The 18,393-nt window shown below is 40.6% G+C and overlaps 1 long non-coding RNA gene across 2 annotated transcripts in view; it reads left to right on the plus strand.

Annotated features, from left to right (window-relative positions):
- LOC309503191 overlaps positions 1–16,578 on the plus strand; it is a 34,451-nt gene extending 17,873 nt beyond the window's left edge. The window contains exons 2-3 of one of the 2 annotated variants that reach the window (XR_014207548.1): positions 15,548–15,984; positions 16,187–16,578. This is a non-coding gene — a long non-coding RNA (uncharacterized lncRNA). The remainder of the gene's footprint in view (positions 1–15,547; positions 15,985–16,186) is intronic. The other variant, XR_014207549.1, reaches the window with a different exon arrangement.
- The last annotated feature ends 1,815 nt before the right edge of the window (positions 16,579–18,393 follow it).

The raw sequence follows: 18,393 nt of genomic DNA on the forward strand, positions 1-18,393 counted from the left end.
TACTAGAGTAATGATGCTGAAAATTCAGCTTTGATCACAGGAATAAATTACACTTTACTGTATATTCACATAGAAAACAGCTGTTTTAAATTGAAATAATATTTCAAAATATTAGTGTTTTTGTTTGTATTTTTAATCAAATAAATGCAGCCTTGGTGAGCAGAAGATACTTCTTTTAAAAACATAAAAAATCTTACTATTGAAAAGTGCAAAATATGAAAAGACAATGCAGAAAAGCAGAGCGCATGTGGCGGAAGACAAAGCTTGTAGTCCATTATAACATCTACAAAGACAGCCTTCATGCTTTCAATATGGAACTAGGCAAAGCTAGACAGACTTTCTTCTCAAATATTATAAACTGCAATTTAAACAACACACGCACTCTTTTTGCTACTGTAGAGAGACTGACAAACCCCCCAAGCCAGATTCCCAGTGAAATGCTCTCAAACAGCAAGTGCAGTGAGTTTGCTTCTTTCTTCTCTGACAAAATCAATAATATCAGAAAGGTGATCAGCACATCATTGAGTTGTGCTGGGGTCAGACAGATCAGACCACCTGAGAAAGTAGTAACTTTTTGTCTGATTTCAAAAAAATTGATGGCAAAATTTTGGTAGAAACCGTACAGCACCTTAAAACATCAACATGCGCTCTTGACACACTTCCCACATCTTTTTTCAAAAGTTTAGAAGCAGATCTTCTAGAAGTGGTAAATGCCTCACTTCTCTCTGGGAGTTTTCCAAACTCCCTGAAAACTGCAGTTGTCAAGCCCCTCCTGAAAAAGAACAATCTGGATAGGACCATATTAAGCAACTATAGACCGATCTCAAATCTTCCTTTCATAGGCAAGATCATTGAAAAAGTTATCTTCAATCAGCTGAACAAATTCTTAAGCTCGAATGGATACTTTGACAATTTTCAATCTGGTTTCCGACCGCATCACAGCACAGAGACCGCGCTCATAAAGATAATAAACGATATTCGCTTAAATACTGATTCAGGCAAATTATCAGTGCTGGTACTACTCGACCTCAGTGCTGCATTTGACACTGTCGATCATAACATACTTCTTGACAGGCTGGAAAACTGGGTGGGGCTTTCTGGGATAGTCCTAAAATGGTTCAGGTCATACTTAGATGGGAGAGGTTATTATGTGAGTATAGGAGACCATAAGTCTGAGTGGACATCCATGACATGCGGAGTCCCTCAAGGCTCAATTCTTGCGCCACTCCTGTTCAACCTGTATATGCTCCCAATGAGCCAAATAATGAGAAAGAACCAAATCTCTTACCACAGCTATGCAGACGATACACAGCTGTACTTAGCCCTATCGCCTAACGATTACAGCCCAATTGACTCCCTGTGCCAATGCATTGATGAAGTCAACAGTTGGATGTGCCAAAACTTTCTTCAGTTAAACAAAGATAAAACTGAAGTCATTGCATTTGGAAACAAAGATGAAGTTCTCAAGGTGAACGCATACATTCACTCCAGGGGTCAAACAACTAAAAATCAAGTCAGGAATCTTGGTGTGACACTAGAGTCAGACTTTAGTTTCAGTAGTCATGTCAAAGCAATAACTAAATCAGCATACTATCATCTAAAAAATATTGCAAGAATTAGATGCTTTGTTTCCAGACAAGACTTAGAGAAACTTGTGCATGCTTTCATCACCAGCAGGGTGGATTATTGTAATGGACTCCTCACTGGCCTTCCCAAAAAGACCATAAGACAGTTGCAGCTCATACAGAACGCTGCCGCTAGGATTCTGAGCAGAACCAGAAAATATGAACATATCACACCAGTCCTCAGGTCTTTACACTGGCTCCCAGTTAGATTTAGGATTGATTTCAAAGTATTATTACTGGTATATAAATCATTCAATGGCCTAGGACCTCAATACATTGCAGATATGCTCACTGAATATAAACCCAACAGATCACTCAGATCATTAGGATCATATCAGCTAGAAATACCAAGGGTTCACTCTAAGCATGGTGAGTCTGCTTTTAGCCATTATGCCAGCCGCAGCTGGAACCAGCTTCCAGAAGAGATCAGATGTGCTCCTACAGTGGTCACATTCAAATCCAGACTCAAAACACTTCTGTTTAGCTATGCATTTACTGAATGAGCACTGTGCCACTGTTCGTCCGACTGTACTGTACTGTATTTCATTTTATTTTATTTTTCTAAACTGTTTTAATTATTCTTATTTCTTTTTATTATTTTAATTTCTTCTATGTAAAGCACTTTGAATTGCCATTGTGTATGAAATGTGCTATATAAATAAACTTGCCTTGCCTTGCCTACTGACCCCAAACTTTTGAACGGTAGTGTATGTCATTAATTACTCACTCTTATGTCGTTCCAAACCCGTAAGACCTTCGTTCATCTTTTATCACAAATGAAGATATTTTTGATTACATCCGAGAGGTTTCTGACCACCTGTAGACTGCTATAACCCCAAAATTGCACACAAAAAGTATTCTCGTCACTTTATATATATATATATTTTTTTCACTTCATAACATTAAAGTTGAACACTGTAGTCACATGGACCATTTTAACGAATTCTTTACTACCTTTCTGGGCCTTGCGGGCAGTGATGCTGCTGCATGTGGATGGATCAGAAACCTCTCGGATTTCATCAAAAATATCCTCATTTGTGTTCCAAAAATGAACAAAGGTCTTATGTGTTCAGAACGACATGAGGGTTAGGAATCAATAACAGAATTTAAATTTTTGGGTGAACTATCCCTTTAAAGGTCATTTTGAACGATTGACATCAGAGGTTACTAGTATTTTGGTACTGATGTGTGAATGTTCAATCTTACTGGTAAAAAGACAGAACGCTATTGTGTGTTTGAACAGTCCCTGTCTTTGTTTAGTGGCTTACTGTGTGAAAGGAACATAAACAGAATAAACATGAGCATAATTTATAAAACATTTATACAATTTATAACATTGTATAAAAATAGAAAAGTTGATAGAATCCACAGATATTCTAAACACTATCAAATATTTTTCTTTTGCAATAAAAATCATGTTTTCTTAAAATATGTTGATAAAGCGCAAAACTTATAGTGAGACATTAAATATTATGTATCACATATATTTATTGGGGTTATACATTAAAGAACTACCTGTTGTTCTATTTGCGCTAAATGAATGGTTAATGTCATGGTGCAATGAGCAGAAACTGCCCTTTGTAAATAATTGGAATCTGTTTTGGGAGCGTCCTAGGCTTTTCCGTGCTGATGGCTTACACCCAAGCAGATTCGGAGCGGATCTTCTGTCAGATAACATCTCCAAAATGTTAAATACCCTTTGACTAGTAACCAAAAGTCCAAATCATACTCTCTGCTGCACCAATTTAACTGATATAAATACTAGTGTAGAACATTGCATAGAAACCGTGTCTATTCCTCGTTTAGTGAGATCAAATAATAAATCTACTGCAGGATCTAGGAAAAATCTAATTGTTATTAAAACAGAAAATGTTGCTATTAGTAAACAAAAACTATTTCTAAAGCTAGGTCTTCTAAACATTAGATCACTCACACCTAAGGCAGTTATTGTAAATGAAATAGTCACAGATAATAGCTTCGATGTACTTTGCCTTACTGAAACCTGGCTTAAACCAAATGATTATTTCGGTATTAATGAGTCTACTCCATCTGGATACTGTTATAAGCATGAGCCCCGTCTGATTGGTCGTGGCGGAGGTGTTGCAACCATTTATAGAGATATTCTAAATGTTACTCAGAAAACAGGTTATAAGTTTATTTCATTTGAAGTACTTGTACTAAATGTTACGCTCTTAGATGTTAGAAAAACATCCCTATTATCTTACGCCAGGCCTTACGCTGATTTCCTAAAAGAGTTTGCAGATTTTCTCTCAGACCTATTAGTCAATGTCGATAAAGCATTAATTGTTGGAGATTTTAACATACACGTAGATAATCCAAATGATGCGTTAGGAGCTGCGTTTACAGATTTATTAAATTCATTTGGGGTCAAGCAAAACGTCACCGGACCAACACATCGTCTTAATCATACACTCGATTTAATTATATCACATGGAACCGATCCAACCGATATAGATATCATTCCACAAAGTGATGAAGTCACTGATCACTACATGGTAACTTGCATATTACGTACTGCTGTAATATGTCATGTGGCGTCGCGTTATCAACCAGACAGAACAATCCTCCCATCCACCATAGATAACTTCTCAAATTGCTTATCTAATCTGTCTCAGCTGCTGCCTGAACCCAAACAAACCGATGAACTAGAAGAACTAACTAGCACTATGAGCACCATTCTCTCTAGAACATTGGATGTGGTTGCACCTATTAAATTAAAAAAGGTCAGAGAGAAAAATAAAGCACCATGGTATAACAATACTACGCATGTTTTAAAGAGAGAAACCCGTATTTTAGAGCGTAAATGGAAACAAACTAATTTAGAGGTCTTTAGAATCGCGTGGAAAGACAGTATGTCATGTTATAAAAAGGCCCTAAAAGCGGCCAGGGCTGAGCACCTCCGCAAACTAATAGAAAACAACCAAAACGATCCAAGGTTTTTATTTAACACCGTGGCTAGACTAACAAATAAAAAGATGTCACCCGAACAAAATATCCCGTTACAGTTCAGTAGTAATGATTTCATGAACTTCTTCACTGAGAAAATAGAAAGCATCAGAACCACAATTGTAAACGTTCAATCTTCAATCGCGCCTTATAATTCAGCTTCAATTATCACCCCGCAAGAACAATTACAGTGCTTTACAACTATAGAACAAAAAGAGTTAAATAAACTTATCACTTCATCTAAAACAACAACATGTTTATTAGATCCTATACCAACTAAACTACTGAAAGAAGTGTTACCTGTAGTGGAAGAGCCTCTCCTCAATATTATTAACTCGTCTTTATCTTTAGGTCATGTTCCAAGAACATTTAAACTGGCAGTTATAAAACCTCTCATTAAGAAACCACAATTAGATCATAATAATCTAGCAAATTATAGACCCATTTCAAATCTTCCATTTATGTCTAAAATATTAGAAAAAGTGGTGTCCGCTCAACTGGGCTCTTTCTTGCAACAAAATGATATCTATGAAAAATTTCTGGATTCAGACCGCATCAAGGCACTGAAACTGCGCTCGTTAAAAATCACAAATGATTTACTTTTAGCTTCTGACCAAGGCTGTATCTCAATACTAGTTTTACTTGATCTTAGTGCTGCGTTCGATACTATAGATCACACAATACTCTTAGATCGACTACAAAATTATACTGGTGTTCAAGGACAAGCACTAAGCTGGTTCAAATCATACCTATCTGACCACTACCATTTTGTCTATTTAAATGGAGAAAAATCGATCATAACTCCAGTAAACTATGGAGTGCCGCAGGGATCTGTATTAGGCCCTCTGTTATTTTCCATATATATGATGCCACTTGGAAATATTATAAGGAAACATGGAATTAGTTTCCATTGTTATGCTGATGACACTCAAATCATCACGGCCGGAAGAAAACGCAAAATTTTCCAAATTGACAGTGTTAAAGATATAAAAGATTGGATGACGCGTAATTTTCTTTTATTAAATCCAGATGTGGCAGCTTGACTAGAGGTACACTAAAGATTTAAGAAAGTTACCGACTACGCCACCCGGGGGCCTCTTTCCGGGGAAATGCCCTTTAATTAAATAAGGCTCAAAGGTTCGTTGTATCAGAGTCAGGTATCAGACATGGAGTAGAAAATAGTACAAAACTTTATTTCCTCAATAAAACGTATCAAATTTTATTTAAGACAACACCAATAAATCAAAAATAATCTGAACACAAAATTACACGGACGCTCACTTCAGAATGGGGCGCTGGCTCTCTTTAGCAGAACGGATATAATGATCATACGTGCACACTCACTGCACACTCACTTCACACCTCACTGTGAACACAGCATTCAGGCAAAAGAACCCACCACCCCAATCAGGAAGAGACGCTTATTTTCTGCCACTGGCTGCCCCAATTCTGAACAGAGAAGAAAAAAAATAACACGAAACACACACAATATCAAAAACATTAAACAGAGCAGCTGGCAATTTAAGACACAATTTTAAAAGAGTTCACCACATCAGTTTGGCTCATCAAATCGAGGTGCCGCGTCCGGTCACCCCTACAATGCTGGGTGGACAGAAATGGGCACAACAGCCACCAATGTTAAAATAGAGAAACACCTCTTTTGGGCTGCCCTCAAGGTATCCACACAAGAAACATACACATACATGAACTTGGTCACACACCAAATATGTCACACAGAATATATACATATGGATAATAGATCCAGCAAACTCAAATCAATGGAAAAGAAAATATATATAAAGTTAATCCGCAAAACAATAAACTCAAGAAAATTATATAATGTTTAAGGAAAACAAAATGTAGAAGAGCTGGTGACAGTTAAGTGGTTGATCGGATACCTGGTAGGGATGGGCGATATGGCCTAAAAAATTTATCACGATAATTTCAGGTATTTATTGCGGTAACGATACACATGACGATAAATTATTTTCTTCTGTAAAATATCAGATTGTTATGTTTAAGTTGTGTTGTGTTTTGTTTAATTCCATTTTTTTTTTCTCTTTTTTTTTTCAATTTCTTTATTTAAATTTCGTTTTTATTTATTTAAATTTCGTTTTTTTTATTTATTTAAATTTCGTTTTTATTTATTTAAATTTCGTTTTTATTTATTTAAATCTACCCTTTACTGTGTCAGTAATTTGTTAGTCAGAAAAATATTAGACTACCTTTTTAAAAGTATTGCTTAAGTTAACAGACCTGTGTGTGTGTGTGTGTGTGTGTGTGTGTGTGTGTGTTTTATATCACTAGTGCAGTGTCCGTGCAGTGTCCGTTCTCGGAGCATATAAGCCCTGCTCGCGTGAGGTGAGCAGACACACTCGGTCTCTCTCGCGCGCAGACACACTCGGTCTCTCTCGCGCACTTTCGCTCGCGCGCGCAGACACACTCGGTCTCTCTCGCGCACTGTCGCTCGCGCGTGCAGACACACTCGGTCTCTCTCGCGCACTTTCGCTCGCGCGCGCAGACACACTCGGTCTCTCTCGCGCGCAGACACACTCGGTCTCTCTCGCGCACTTTCGCTCGCGCGCGCAGACACACTCGGTCTCTCTCGCGCACTTTCGCTCGCGCGCGCAGACACACTCGGTCTCTCTCGCGCACTGTCGCTCGCTCGCGCAGTTCATTTCGCTTTTGTCCAGTCCAGCGCCTCATATGCCGCTTCCCGCTTTCTGATTTTCTGTAACCAAACCAGTTCCAAATTGTGGAGGTAGCTCCTCGCTTAACAACAAGCTTCTCCTCAGCCTCACGTCCGCCTTCCGCCATGCTTCACTCCGCACGTGAACAGTGAATCGGGCACGCACAAAACTACGTCATCAACTAGACTTATCGTTATTATCGCGAGGAGACAAATTTTTATCGTGGGGAGAATTTTCAGCGGTATATCGCAAACGATAAGATATCGCCCATCCCTAATACCTGGGCGCCACTGAAGGTTTAGGACTCAATTTATTTACTCACAGCACAGTTGATGAGATACCATGCCAACGGCCCACAGTCCTCGGACCAGCTGATGGAGCACGCGCTGGGCGTAAACAATGGATGTGGCTAGGGGTCGAGCAGCAGCGCGTTAACACGTGAACTGAAAGAATCAATGAGGCTTGCTAGCCAGTTCAATAGAACAGAAACACTCGGGACAGCCCCGTCTCACTTTGAGCTAGAGTTGTAATCACGGTAACGAGTCGAATAAAGTCGAAAAAAACAGCAAACACAATGCAGACAGCAAAAGGGAACATCCACACAGCGGTTTAGCTGCTATAACGTTATGAACCCAGAGAAAGCTCACTGTAACGTCTTGCGCACGTTGGCCCGCACCTGTAGTGCGATTCACACGGTACCCAAACAGCTTTATATTAAACACTCATTAAAATCACGACATCCCACAGAGTTCCTCTGTCCAACCGTACAAACATTCACGCGTCCCGCCGGAAACACGGTGTCTTGCTCAAATGACGCAGAGAGAACGTACTCCCATAGCGACACCCCTTTATACGGAAGGAACGCAATTAAAGGGCACACCCCCTTCATATTATATAACACGACAGAAATAAATAGTACTGCTACACAGACAAGACAGAGGTAATACTTATCGGTTCAAAAAACCGCCCACAAAACCACGCACAATACAACTTTAACATCATAGGATGTCCTGTTACTTTATCCTCTACAGTAAAAGACCTGGGTGTTATACTCGATTGCAACCTGTCTTTTGAAAATCATATTTCATATGTTACAAAAACAGCCTTTTTCCACCTTAGAAACATTGCTAAGCTACGTAATATGCTATCAGTTTCTGATGCAGAAAAGTTAGTTCATGCATTCATGACCTCGAGACTGGATTACTGTAATGCTTTATTAGCTGGTTGTCCTGCATCCTCAATAAACAAGCTACAGTTAGTCCAAAATGCCGCCGCTAGAGTTCTTACGAGATCAAGAAAATATGATCATATAACACCGATTTAATCATCACTGCATTGGTTACCTATAAAGCTCCGTATTAATTATAAGATATTGCTACTGACTTATAAAGCCCTAAACGGCTTAGCTCCAGTCTATTTAACGGATCTTCTATCACCCTATAATCCATCGCGCTCTTTAAGATCACTAAATTCAAGGCTTTTGGTCATACCTAGGATATCCAGAACCACCAAAGGAGGGAGAGCATTTTCACATTTGGCTCCAAAACTCTGGAATAGTCTTCCTGATACTGTTCGTTGCTCAGACTCGCTCTCCCAGTTTAAAACTAGATTTAAGTCGCATATCTTCAGCCAGGCATTCATATAATCCTACAGTTCAAACTACAATCCGGCCTCTAGCTCATAAATGCCAGAGGAGAACTGGCCCCCGACTGAGCCTGGGTTCTCCCAAGGTTTTTTTTCTCCATTAGGTCACCTGATGGAGTTTTAGGACACCATTAGGTCACTTGATGGAGTTTTTCGGTTCCTTGCCACTGTTGCCTTTGGCTTGCTCAGTTGGGGATATTTTGGGGATATTTAATTTTATTTTATCAATCAATAAATTCCTCTTGAAACAAACTTTGTTGTATTATTTTAATTTAATACTGTGAAGCTGCTTTGATACAATCTGTATTGTGAAAAGCGCTATACAAATAAACTTGACTTGACTTGACTAGTTGTGTAGAGAAGCTTTACTTTAAACATTTTCGACTCTTTCTTGGGTTTCATTGCAAGTTTCACTGCCTTTGTGAGGCTCTCCCCTCGTGGCCAGACACATTGGTCACCATCTACCCAACCGCTGGGCACCACTTCCACCTCATTTGTTTCCAAAAAAGAAACGATATGGAACATGAAACTCATGTACTTTTTCGATTTTTGTTCAATATGCCTATTGAACAAAAATCGAAAAAGTACATGAGTCTCAAAACTGAAAATATTGTTCACATACTCAAAAATACGTTCATTTGAGTTCCACAGGAGTACATCATACAGGTTTGGAACCATCAGAGGTGCTGCTCAGAAAGTCAGAATCCGCTTAAGACTGCTAATTCTTTCATTATAAAGTGTAAATTATGTAAATAAGAGATTTATTGTATAATTAAAATATCTTATAATTTTGGTGCTCATATATATATTTGTAACTTTTTTTTAGGTAAAAGTCGAGGCTTAGTGATCACAGGAAAAGGGGGGTCCCGTGGCCAAACCAATTGAGAACTACTGTACTTTATATTTTTATCAACAATTCATTAAATGCTTAATACAAATTGAAACATGAAAATTTTGTCATCATTTACTCATCCTCATTTCATTTCAAACCTGTATGACTTGTATTTGAATTTTCACACGATGAAAGTCAATAGGAACTGAAATAGACAATATTGACAATTTAGTGTGTATAAAATATAACTTCTTTTGATATTGATTATATTAAATTTGCAATCGTGCCTATATCAGGAAAAACATTATTATTTACCTTTATTTAAAGGGATACTTCACCTCTGGAAAGATGAATGTGTATTTAAAATAGGTCATTTATGTAGAAGAAATGTGAAGACAGTTTTGAATTCGGAGCTTTCTAGCCTGAGAAAAGCCAGAAAATGTATTTTTGGCTTATGTGGATGAAAGACAACAACTCCCCAAATGCACTTGCTTCGCTGCCCTAGGAGGCCACGCCTACCGGTTAGAGAGCGCAGTTGAAAACAACAAGAAGGTTAGGCTACTAACTTAGTGAGTCTCCGTGACGAGTTTGCCCGTGATTTCGAGATAGCCCAAAATGTCCGCCATTCATTATGTTTACTGTGGCAAGCAGGACGAGGCTGACGGCCGCGGGAGAACGGCGCAAGGCCGGTGGCGTCATTACTCAGACGCGCCGGTCTCGCAGACTCGCATCTCTCACGGAGGAGCGGGAATTTTCTTAGCAATGGTAAAACGCACATCAACCGATCACTTGTTTAGCGTTCATGTAAACACTACATTCAGACTCACCAATCGGAATGAATTCAGCTAGATTGAAACAAAAGGTGTGCATGTAAACAATGAATGGCGACCGCAGAAAGCAAAAGCTGAATCCCGGACATTTTGAACGATCTCGCCCGCCGGACAAGTCCGGGAAAAGGAGGATGGTAACCCCTACTATTCAGCTTTCTCCTACTACTCAGTTTTCTCCACAGAACAAGAGCCTGCTAGCTTAGCTTCCAAAGCTGACACTATGTGTACATTCTGTGAGTGAGATCCCACCCTCTATGGGCGGGTTGAAAACATGCGGAACAACGCCTTCTACTGGCTGTAGTCTTTAGCCTCTGGACAGAAAATCCTCCGATGACGCAAAATGACGAATTTTGCGTCATCGGAGGATTTTTTCCAGACAAAAAAATACATAAATATCTCGTCTCAGGGGGACATGAGGGTGGAAAGCATGGTAATTCGAAAATACTACAGGTTTTCTACTAATACAAAGCTTAATGCTAAATCCTGAAGTATCCCTTTAACTAGGCATGTCACAAAATGAAAGTTCTGTCATCGTTTACTCACCCTCAGGTTGTTTCAAACCTGTATGAATATCTTTCTTCTTGTTACGTTCCACGTGTGTTTTGTCTTGTTTTCACTGGTCTGTGCACGCTAGTATACTTCGCACGTGTTGATTGTTTGTGCTCATTATCTCTCTCTGTTTTTAGCTCGCTCTCGGCTCGCAGGCTGCTGTGACTGGCCTAGCGGGACGTCACTCATCATTGGGGCGGCGCCCAGGAGCCAATCCGAGTTGTCCAGCTGGGTTCAAAAAGATGGCGTGCTCATTCATGCTCTCTCTTTGGGGAAGAGAACGACAGGTCAGTATGCCGCGGTATACATAATGCCCGTAGTGTTGTTTATTTGTTAAATACACTAGGTTAAGAGTGAGCGCCACTCTGTGTATGTTTTGTTTTAGTAGTTAGTTTATTTAGGTGCTGGATGCACCGAAGACTTCAGTTTTCTTTTCACCTTTTTATTTGGTTAGGTTTAGGTTTAGTATAAGGATTGTTTTGTTATATTCTGTTCTTTTCTTTGGCGCCACTTTTTGGTTCTCTTCCTTTTTATTGTTGTTTGATCATTTATATCTTTAAACATTGTACATAGCGCACTTCCTTATTACTAAGAACTGGATCTAGTGGCTTTGGCTTTGTGTCAATAAAATCCAGTTTGTCTCTTTAAGTTGAGTCTGTCATGTGTTTTTTCCACTTTATTCAGCCATCAGCAGTAATAATAAAATAAGTGTTGCGAAACATCTCCTAGACTTTAAAAGATCGTAACATTTAATGGGGGCTCGTCCGGGATATTAATAATTATATTCTTATTTTTCCCCGAGTTATTATTTACTGCTGGTGTGAGTGGTGGAATGACCATGTTCAGTACTTTCCTTTTAGAGTGTGAATGTTCGCGAGGCAGTGATTAGCGGATGGGCTGGCTGATTATATGGTTAGTGATTTTGGTAAGAGTAAATATGGCTGATTTTGATTTAGGCACTTTTGTTAATGCACCTACGGAGGAGCAACTTAGTAAGTGTAGCAAAGAGGATCTGCTGCGTATCGCTGCTCATTATCAGATTGCTGTGTCGAGGCAGCGGCGTAAAAGAGAGATTAGGTTTGCTGTGTCCCAAAGGTTGGCTGAATTGGGTGTTCTGGTGCTGCCTGCGGTAGTCGGTGAAGGTTCTCTTGGTGCTGACGGTCGCCCTGGTGAGGAGGAGCTGGGTGGAATGGCTGAGGTGGAGGGGTCTGAAGCCAAGGCCGTTCTGCCGCCCTTTGATCCTTTTTCTCCAGCCTCGGGTGAGTCTGGAAGAAGTGACGCGCGACTTAAAGTCCGCTTAGCGCGAGTCCAAATGGAAGCGCGCGAACGGGCAGAAGACCGTCGGGCTGATTTGGAATTCCGACTCGAAATCCGCAGATTAGAAATCGAGGCGGAGACGCAGATTAAGCTGCGTGAACTTGAATTGAGTGCAGCAAAAGGGACACCTGTTCCAGTGGTGCAGCCCTTGCAGGCCGCTGATGCTCCGACGGGGGCTGGGTCGGTGGGAACCACCTTTGAGGTCAGTAAACATATTTCTCTTGTGCCGCAGTTTCGAGAAACAGAAGTCGATTCCTATTTTAGTGTGTTTGAGCGGATTGCATCCACACTACATTGGCCTAAAGAGGTTTGGCCGTTGCTGTTACAGTGCAAGTTAACCGGTAAAGCTCAAGATGTTTGCGTTACGTTGTCCTTAGCGGATAGCGTGAATTATGAAGTAGTGAAAGCTGCGATTTTGCGTGCATTTGAGCTGGTACCCGAAGCCTATAGGCAGCGTTTTAGGAGTCATAAGAAAAATTCCAGTCAGACCTTTGTTGAATTTGCGAGGGAGAAAGGCATTTTGTTTGACAAATGGTGCACATCTAGTAAAGTAAATGATTTTAAAGACGTGCGTGAGTTAGTTCTTTTAGAAGAATTTAAGAATTGTATACCTGAGCGTGTTGTCGTTTACTTGAATGAACAAAAAGTGACGTCTTTATCTCAAGCCTCTGTTCTGGGAGATAAGTTTTCATTGACGCATAAAAATGTGTTTGCTTCTGCGCGTTTTGAGAAACTGCTATTCAAGTGAGCTCGAGTAGTCCGTCTCGACCAAAATCAGTTAATCCAAAATCAAAGGAAGATCGAGAATGTTTTTATTGTCAAAAATCTGGCCATTTAATTGCCGATTGTATTGTGCTGAAACGAAAACAGTCGAGTTCTGTACCTAAGAGTGCTGGTTTTGTAAAACGGATTGATTCTAAAAAAATTTAGTGTAACGACAAGCCTGATTCCAGTTACGTACCTTTTCTGATGGAAGGGTTAATTTCCGTTTCGGGAAATTCTGAGGAACGGATAAGAGTTCAGATGCTCCATGATACTGGGGCCATGCAGTCCTTTATTAGTGCAGATGTACTGCCGTTCTCGGAGCAAACTTTTTGTGGCAGCCATGTTCTAGTACAGGGCATAGAGATGGGTCTCGTTCAAGTTCCGTTGCATCAGATTCACTTAGAATCAGAACTATGCACGGGTTTTGTGAAAGTAGCTGTTCGTGAACGTTTACCTGTGAGTGGGGTACAACTTATTTTAGGCAATGATTTAGCCGGTGGAAAAATCATGCCTTTGCTGGAAGTCATTGACAATCCAGTTGCGCTCGAACACCCTGATGAGTTATCACAGTCATATCCGGAAACGTTTTCGACTTGTGTAGTGACGCGGGCTCAAGCTCGTAAAGCGGATGCTGATGATTTGGCTACATCTTTTATCGCACCTGTTTTTATCAATGATGTTGTATCTGACGAAATTAAAACTGTTGAAAATTTGCATGTTCCAGATACTCCGAGTGTAAAGCTGCGCGTGACGCGCGAGAGACTTATTGTTGCTCAAAAACAGGATAAAAGTCTTCAGAAGTGCTTTGATGCTGCTGCTGTTTCCACAGAGAAAGCTCAAGAGAGAAAAGCTGCATATTTCGTTGAGGACGATTTATTGATGCGTAAATGGTGTTCGGATATTGCAGATGATGCTGAATGGAGTAGTGTGTATCAGATCGTGATTCCCTCATGTTATCGACAAGTTTTGTCTCTAGCTCACGATCATGATTTATCAGGACATTTAGGGACATTTAGACATTTAAGTCTCGGATTCAGTCCTGCTGAACTAGTATTCGGGCACACTGTCAGAGGACCTTTGAAAATGCTCAAAGAGAATCTGTTGTCTGTTGAGTCTAGCCCGAAAATGAACGTGCTGGATTACGTGAGTAAGTTCCGTAAGCGCTTGCATCAAGCTTGTTCCGTGGCAAGAGAGTCACTGGAAGTGGCTCAGGGTAAGATGAAGGGTCACTATGATCGTAAATCTGTACAGCGTACCTTTAATAAGGGTGATCAAGTGTTGGTGTTGCTGCCGATGGTAGGGTCTGCTTTATCAGCACGATTTTCTGGACCATACGAGGTGGTAAGAAAACTTAGTACTACAGATTATGTAATCGGAACTCCAGATAGAAAAAGGAAGACTCGGGTGTGTCACGTGAATATGTTAAATACTTTTTACAATAGAGAAGCTGTCCAGAATGTGTCACTTGAAGAAGAAATCAATGCTCCTGTGTCATCTCCTGTGTCATCTCTTGTGTCATCTCCTGTGTTCACTTGTGCTGCTGTCGAGATTTCCGATCCGGAGGATCATGGAGTCGTTCTTCGTCACACTCATCAACAATGTGCTCGACTTAAGAATTCTGAGGTATTATCTGATCTTACATCTCATGTATCTCATTTATCTGAACAACAAGGATGTGATATTATGCAGTTGATTGATGATTTTCCTGCTTTATTTAATGATGTACCTTCTCGCACTACAGTTTTGGAGCACGACATTAATGTGGGTGATGCTGCTCCGATTAAACAGCATGCGTACCGCGTAAATGCAGCGAAAAGAGATGTGATGCGAAATGAGGTTGAGTATCTAGTAGAGCATGGACTTGCTCAGTTCAGCTGTAGTCCCTGGAGTTCTCCATGCTTATTATTGCCGAAGAGCGATGGCACGGCGCGATTTTGTACTGATTACCGAAAAATAAATGCGGTGACTGTGCCCGACTGTTTCCCTTTACCGCGCATGGAAGATTACGTCGACAACCTCGGTTCAGCCCGTTATGTCAGCAAGTTAGACTTGTTAAAGGGCTACTGGCAAGTTCCTCTTACGAGTCGTGCTTCTGACATTTCTGCATTTGTCACCCCTGATAGTTTTCTTCAGTACTCAGTAATGGCTTTCGGCATGCGTAACGCTCCGACCACTTTTCAGCGGCTTATTAACATCGTGTTGTCTGGAGTACCTAAGTGCAATGCATACTTAGATGACTTAGTAGTTTACTCGACCGATTGGATAGAACACATTTCGTCATTGCGAACAGTTTTCGAGCGTTTGGAGAAAGCCTCGTTGACTTTAAAGGACAAGTTCGGTATTTTACACTTAAAGCCCTGTTTTCAGATAGTTTCTAATGAAATACAATGGTTAAGATTGAAATTTGGACAAATGCTGCTGTCCCGAGAATTTCAGTTTTTTGTGGTAGCACCCCCCACCTATACAACGGTTGCATAGGAACACTGGAAAAATCGTTCGTTTACAAAGACGTGAAACTCACCGAGTGGTCAGGGGTGTTCACTGATATGCTCACACAAAAATCGCTGCAAAAGATGCTTTCAAACAGGTGTTTTACCATTCGTTGTAAAACTGTGGACCTATTTTTCCAAACGCCTCACACCCGTACATTCTTCCGTTGAGAGCTTGAATAATAGACTCTCCAGCCCAGTTGGTGGTGATAATGCACCTTTGCCAATTGCAAGCAAACCACTGGCATTTCATTGAATACACACACTGTAAAAAAAGTTGCTGCCTTAAATTTTTAAGTACAATCAACTTGGATGTTTAAGTCTTTTTTACCTTAAATTACACTAAACTGACTTTAAAAAATGAGTTGAATCTTGTATAACTTATAAAAAATGGAAAATTGCTTAACTTATTTTGATCAGTCAAAGCATGTACAAGCATTGTCATAACGTATTGATCATATAATTTTTTACAGTGCAGAAGAAGCAGAAGAAGAAGCGGCGGAGTAAAACCGTAAAGGTGCTGCGGTCTCACAGCACGTCCTATACAAGTCAATGGAGTTGGACAAAAACTACGATAAAACCTGTTGGAAAGCATCTTTTGCAGCGATTTTTGTGTGAGCATATCAGTGAACACCCCTGACCACTCTGTGAGTTTCACGTCTTTGTAAACGAAAGTTTAATGCGTTTTAGGAAGGATTATTCCAGTGCACCTATGCAGCCATTGTTAAGGTGGGGGGGTGCTAACACAAAAACCTAAAATTCTCGGGACAGCAGCATTTGTCCAAAGTTCAATCTTAACCATTGTATTTCATCAGAAACGATCTGAAAACAGGGCTTTAAGTGTAAAATACCGAACTTGTCCTTTAAATTTAGCCAAATGTGAGTTTGGGCAGGCCACTATTACGTATCTCGGGAAGGAAGTCGGTCAAGGGGAGGTGCGCCCGTTAGAAGCAAAAGTTACGGCTATAGCTGAGTTTCCTGCTCCAACCACTCGACGAGAGCTCCGTCGATTTTTAGGGATGGCTGGCTATTATCGTGGCTTCTGTAAACAAATTTCGACGATTGCACATCCATTAACTGCGCTTCTTAGTCCATCCCGTACGTTTCTATGGTCTGAGGATTGTCAACATGCTTTTAATACGATCAAGGATCTTTTGTGTAATGCACCTGTTTTAGCCGCACCGAACTGTGACTCTGCTTTTAAACTCGATGTAGATGCGAGTTCTGTTGGTGCTGGAGCTGTGTTGATTCAGACAGGTGAGGATGGAATTGATCATCCGGTCTGTTATTTTTCACGGAAGTTCAACAAACATCAGTTGAATTATTCGACGATCGAGAAGGAGGCATTAGCACTTTTAATGGCACTTCAATATTTTGATGTGTATGTCGGATCGAGTAACATTCCGATCACCGTGTTTACCGACCATAACCCTTTAGTTTTTTTATCACGTATGTATAATCAGAATCAGCGTCTGATGCGCTGGTCTCTGATTGTACAGGGTTACAATTTGGTACATTTACATTTACATTTATTCATTTAGCTGACGCTTTTATCCGAAGCGACTTACAATTGCTATATATGTCAGAGGTCGCACGCCTCTGGAGCAACTAGGGGTTAAGTGTCTTGCTCAGGGACACATTGGTGTCTCACAGTGGATTCGAACCCGGGTCTCTCACACCAAAGGCATGTGTCTTATCCACTGCGCCACCACCACCCCATAAGACCACCCCCATGGTAATTAAGCATAAGAAAGGTGTCGAGAATGTGATAGCCGACGCACTATCTAGAGTTGCCCATGGTGGCATTTGAGCGTATGTATTTGAACAACTATGTGTTTGAGCTATCCCATATAGTTGATTCTTAAGGGGGGAAGTGTTACGTTCCACGTGTGTTTTGTCTTGTTTTCACTTGTCTGTGCACGCTAGTATACTTCGCACGTGTTGATTGTTTGTGCTCATTATCTCTCTCTGTTTTTAGCTCGCTCTCGGCTCGCAGGCTGCTGTGACTGGCCTAGCGGGACGTCATTCATCATTGGGGCGGCGTCCGGGAGCCAATCAGAGTTGTCCAGCTGGGTTCAAAGGGATGGCGTGCTCATTCATGCTCTCTCTCTCGGAAGCGACCATGAGCTCGTGTAGCGGTCTGAGTTATCTAAAATGTGAATCTAGATCCATATAGTGAAGTCTTGCTCTTTGTAGTGAAATGAGTTGTGTGCTTTGTGCTCGGTTTATTTGTACCTTTAGTACTTGTTATGTTTCAATCTTAGAGACAATAGTTTCAATGTGTGTCCAAGTTCAATGCAATGGGGTCCTGTAACACGGCTCTTTGGGGAAGAGAACGACAGGTCAGTATGCCGCGGTATACATAATGCCCGTAGTGTTGTTTATTTGTTAGATACACTAGGTCAAGAGTGAGCGCCACTCTGTGTATGTTTTGTTTTAGTAGTTAGTTTATTTAGGTGCCGGATGCACCGAAGATTTCGGTTTTCTTTTCACCTTTTTCTTTGGTTAGGTTTAGTATAAGGATTGTTTTGTTATATTCTGTTCTTTTCTTTGGCGCCGCTTTTTGGTTCTCTTCCTTTTTCTTGTTGTTTGATCATTTATATCTTTAAACATTGTACATAGTGCACTTCCTTATTACTAAGAACTGGATCTAGTGGCTTCGGCTTTGTGTCAATAAAATCCAGT

Source organism: Leuciscus leuciscus, assembly GCF_965113295.1.
Source record: "Leuciscus leuciscus genome assembly, chromosome: 7".
NCBI classification, from domain to species: Eukaryota; Metazoa; Chordata; class Actinopteri; order Cypriniformes; family Leuciscidae; genus Leuciscus; species Leuciscus leuciscus.